Source organism: Macaca fascicularis, chromosome 9 (genome assembly GCF_037993035.2).
Source record: "Macaca fascicularis isolate 582-1 chromosome 9, T2T-MFA8v1.1".
NCBI lineage: Eukaryota > Metazoa > Chordata > Mammalia > Primates > Cercopithecidae > Macaca > Macaca fascicularis.
In genome coordinates this window covers 81,742,454-81,747,642 of record NC_088383.1, presented here as the reverse complement: position 1 = coordinate 81,747,642, position 5,189 = coordinate 81,742,454, and the positions used below count along the sequence as shown (strand labels likewise).

At 37.3% G+C, this 5,189-nt stretch overlaps 1 pseudogene; it reads left to right on the top strand.

The window, feature by feature from the left end:
* Window positions 1-402: 402 nt before the first annotated feature.
* On the top strand, window positions 403-1,411 carry LOC102140456 (annexin A2 pseudogene; annotated as a pseudogene).
* Window positions 1,412-5,189: the final 3,778 nt, after the last annotated feature.

Here is a 5,189-nt window from a genome sequence, read left to right as displayed (position 1 = left end):
GTAATCCAGCACTTCGGGAGGCTGAGGTGGGTGGACCACTTGAGGTCAGGAGTTCAAGACCAGCTTGGCCAACATGGTAAAACTCCATCTCTACTAGAAATAGAAAAAATTAGCCGGGTGTGGTGGTAGGTGTCTGTAGTCCCAGCTACTCAGGAGGCTGAGGCAGGAGAATCACTTGAACCCAGGAGGCAGAGGTTGCAGTGAACTGAGTTCATGCCATTACACTCTAGCCTGGGCAACAAGAGAGAAAGTCTATCTCAATAATAATAATAATAATAATAAATAAATAATAAAAATAAAAATAAACTTAATGATCAGTGCTTTTTGTGTTCTGTTGAAAATTTTTTGCTCAACATCTGGGGACGCTCTTAGTTCTCAGCACCCAGCCCAGCTTCCTTCAAAATGTATACTATTCACAAAATCCTGTGCAAGCTCAGCTTGGAGGGTGATCACTCCCTCCAAGTGCATTGAATCAGTCAAAACCTCCACCAGCTTTGATGCTGAGTGGGATGCCTTGAACATTGAAAGAACCATCACGACCGAAGGTGTGGATGAGGTCACCATTGTCAACATCTTGACCAACAGGAGGAATGCTCAGAGACAGGATAGTGCTTTTGCCTGGCAGAGAAGGACCAAAAAGGAACTTGCATCAGCACTGAAGTCAGCCTTATCTGGCCACCTGGAGATGGTGATATGGGGCTTATTGAACACACCTGCTCAGTATGATGCTTCTGAGCTAAAAGCTTCCATGAAGGGGCTGGGAACCGATGAGGACTCCCTTGTTGAGATCATCTGCTCAACAACCAACCAGGAGCTCCAGGAAATTAACAGAGTTTACAAGGAAATGTACAAAACTGATCTGGAGAAGGACATTATTTTGGACAATATGGTGACTTCTGCAAGCTGATGGTTGCCCTGGCAAAGGTTAGAAGAGCAGAGGATGGCTCTGTCATTGATTATGAACTGATTGACCAAGATGCCCGGGATTTCTGTGACGCTGGAGTGAAGAGGAAAGGAACTGATGTTCCCAAGTGGATCAGCATCATGACCAAGCAGACCGTGTCCCACCTCCAGAAATTATTTGATAGGTACAAGAGCTACAGCCCATCAAGAGAGAGCGTCTAGAAAGAGGTTACAGGAGACCTGGAAAATGCTTTCATGAACCTGGTCCAGTGCATTCAGAATAAGCCCCTGTATTTTGCTGATCGAGTGTACTACTCCATGAAGGGCAAGGGGATTCGAGATAAGGTCCTGATCAGAATCATGGTCTCCCGCAGTGAAGTGGACATGTTGAAAATTAGGCCTGAATTCAAGAGAAAGTATGGCAAGTCCCTGTACTATTACATTCAGCAAGATACTAAGGGCGACTACTCAGAAACCACTGCTGTACCTGTGCGATGGAGATGACTGAAGCGCAACATAGCTTGAGCTTCCAGAAATGGTGCTCCCCATACTTCCAGCTAACAGGTCTAGAAAAACCAGCTTGCGACTAACAGTCCCTGTGGCCGTCCCTGTGAGGATGACGTTAGCATTGTCCCCAACCTCATTTTAGTTGCCTAAGCATAGCCTGGCTTTCCTGTCTAGTCTCTCCTGTAAGCCAAAGAAATGAACATTCCAGGGAATTGGAAGTGAAGTCTATGGTGTGAAACACTTTGCCTCCTGTGTACTGTGTCAGAAACAGATGAATAAACTGAATTTGTACTTTAGAAACAAAAGAAATTGTTTATATACCTTGAAGTTATGAATATCTTTATACATATTAATTTTTGGATCCTTTAGTATTTTGCTTTTTGTATTTTATTCTATATTGACATGACTTCACATTTGAGTCTTTTTTTTTCCCAAATAAGCGTATCTAATTTTCTCATTACCATTTACTAAAACGATTTTATGTATACTAAATATTGTAACTTTATATTACAAAATTGTATCTGTAGAACAAGTCATGCCACATTGTTATTCTTCAAGGAAACCTTGACAAATTCTATCCTTTCAATGTTCAAAAATAAATAAACTTGGCTAGGATTTACAAATCCGTTATAATTTTAAACTATAATCAATATGGGTAAAATTATCATTGTTACAAATGAATCTTACAATCCTGGTCATAACATAATACTTTATTAATTTAAATTTTTAAAAATTTTTCTAGTGATATGTTATAATTTGTCCAAATAAGTTGTATGTTTGTTTATTTGTAGATCTTTTATATTTTAATAACATTTAAATTGCATTTTAATATGTAATTGTTAATTGTTAATTATTGCAATAGACTAATACATGTATTACTAATACATGTATTAGTCTATTGCAATAATTAACAATTAACAATAGTTAATTGACTATTGTTAATTATTGTCAATAGTTAATTGACAATAGACTAATACAATATATGTTTGTTTACTCTTGTTCATTACCTTATAAAAACTTACACAAATTTGAAAATTACCTGTGTTCTTTTGAATTTTATGTACAATCATATTATTTTACAAAAGTGAAATTTTATTTATTCCTTTTAAATATGCATATCTATTTATTCTGCTGACTTACTTCACTAACTAGAACCTCCAGCATCATATAGAATATATAATACTAAAAAAGTGGCAGGGTACTGAAGGTCCACCTCTGTCAGCATAGGCCCCTAGAACTGTAAGGTTGCATTAGCACCAATTTATGTGTTGTTGCATTTCTCCAGTTAACTGTAAATTCCATTTGGAAGAGCAAATGGAAATATGTGACTGAACCCAGGTTGAGGATTTACAGAAAAGAGCTGATGAATTAAGAATTCTGGCAAGGGAGTCATTTGGGTGGTCATTCATGGAATGCTGGCTCCACAGGAAAGTAAGTGTCCTCTTTCTAAAGAACATCAGCTGACTCCAAGTAAAAGAAGACTCAGAGGATGTCTTGATGGTGATGAATGGCTTGTTGTTAGTTTTAGAGTAAGAAATTTTGAAGAAGATGGGCTTTGTTCTGAAGGAATGTTATTGAAGTACACTAGGTTTAAGAAGTAGAAGACTTCTGAATAATTTATGGTTAATAGAAAATCTTTTGAATTTTAATGAGTCAAGTTCTAGTTCCTTACATACAATTAAGGAATTGAGTTCATAATGATTTTAGAATCCAATCTTCATTATTAACGCAAATAATAACTTTGCTTCTGACTAAGAAAGAATAGCTTGCTGTAGTCCAATGTTTCTACAAGTGGAAAAGCCAAATAACATTTACAACAAAGCAGAACAAAAGAAAAGTTATTTCAAGGCAATACAAAAGTAATACAGCAATAATATGAGAAAGCAAGATTCCAGAGTTGTATATCTTGGAAAGATGAACTAATAGCTGGTTACATTTCTTCATGGAACATGCAAATGCTCATTACAAGGTAATGGACTATGATTCCAGGCAAAGAGCTTAGCTGGAGGGTCACAAAGGTACATAGGAGGCAGGAAAACTAAAAGACTAAGAAGTTGGGTTCATGGAAAGAAGGTCGGAGCAGAGAACAGAGCTGATGCCGTTCTGGTTGCTATTACTGCATAATAAAAATCCTCAAAATGTAACACCACCAAACAATGAACCCTTTTATTTTGCTCATGATGTTACATGTTTGGAATTCCAGAAAGCTTTAGCTGGGCAGCGTGAAATATCTCACGTGGTTGTAGTCAGTTGTCAACTGGGACAGTCATCTGATATTTGGAGTTAAATATGCATCTAATATGGCTCATTCTCATGGCCTTTAATGCTAGGGCTCACCAAGGAATTCAGCTTAACCTGGTGACCAATGAGACTACACAAGTCCTCTCCATCATAGCAGCCTCTTGACATTCTGATATTTTACATGATGGCTGGCTTCCCAGGAGAACCAAACTAAAGTTCTCCAATATGTCACAAAAGTCAGTGAGTGCCTGGAAGGTAAAAGCTTTTTTTTTTTTTTTTTAAAATAAGACTCCTCATCTTCTATTACCTTTTTCCAAGTCTTCAGCCCCTGTTTCAAATTGTTTTTGACATTCTTGTACACACACCAATAATAATGATAATGACAATAATACTATTAGTAGTAGTAATAATAATAGCTAAAACAGATAGGAAGACATGATTTAGGTGCTATTATGAGCACTTTACTATATTAACTTCCTTAATCCTCGCCACAATCCTATTAGGTAGGAATGATTGTTATCCCTCTTTCACAGTTGAGGAAACTGAGTCACACAGATGTTAAGCAACTTTCCAAAATTCACGAAGCTAGTATCTTGCAAAGTCTGGATTTGAATCCCAGCAGTCTGACTGGAGACTCCACGCTCTTTAACATTATGCTCTACTCATACACACTTTGGACTCATTAGGGCGGTTTGAAAACCAGATGCTGATAGGCATTAGGATCTAGACAGAGGGGATATTATTTTGCTTGATTTTCAAATAGTAGTCTGATGACAAACTATTTAAATGATTTTTAGGGATCTTACTGAGAATAAAGAATGGAGTCAGGCTTGAAACACGGGTTTTCATAAAAGGACTAGAGCACTCTGAATGAAATTCCAAGTCTAGAAAAATTATTTCATGCTACTAAGACAAGTTGGGTGACTTTGGAAACTTTACTCTAAAATGCTATTGAAGGGATAAATGTATCCCTGTCCTAATCTCACACCCATGTGCGCTTCCCCTACCAGCCAAAAAAAGCTGAAACTCCTTCAAGTTATTTGGGCCATAAAAGCAAGTTTGTTTTTTGTTTCTCTTTTTATCTTCATCTTGAATCATCTTTTCTTGCTATAGGCTTGTGATACAAATTATAAATTAAATTGTAAATTTAAATTATAAGTTATAATATTGAGAAAGGTTAACTGACTTGTTAGAAAGGCTATAGAAGCTGAGATACTGTCCCCTTGTGCTTGTTCATACAGCAACAATGGTCAGCTGGAGAGCGCCCTGTGTATCCCAGCCTTTCTCTCTCTCTCAGGTAGTGGTGATGAATTTGAACTATCATTTCTATACTGAGGTAAAAGCTATCTGCTTATTACAGCAGTGAGAGGACCCCCATGGGTGCAGTGAATGGCACTTACATCATACATTTTCCTTGGCTATAGCAGAGCTTGTTCAGAGCGGATGCTCTTGGTACATGTAGCATGACTGATAGTTTTATGCTCAGCCTTTATAGGTCCACAAAATCATATAAATACATAATTCTATTAACTGCCAGG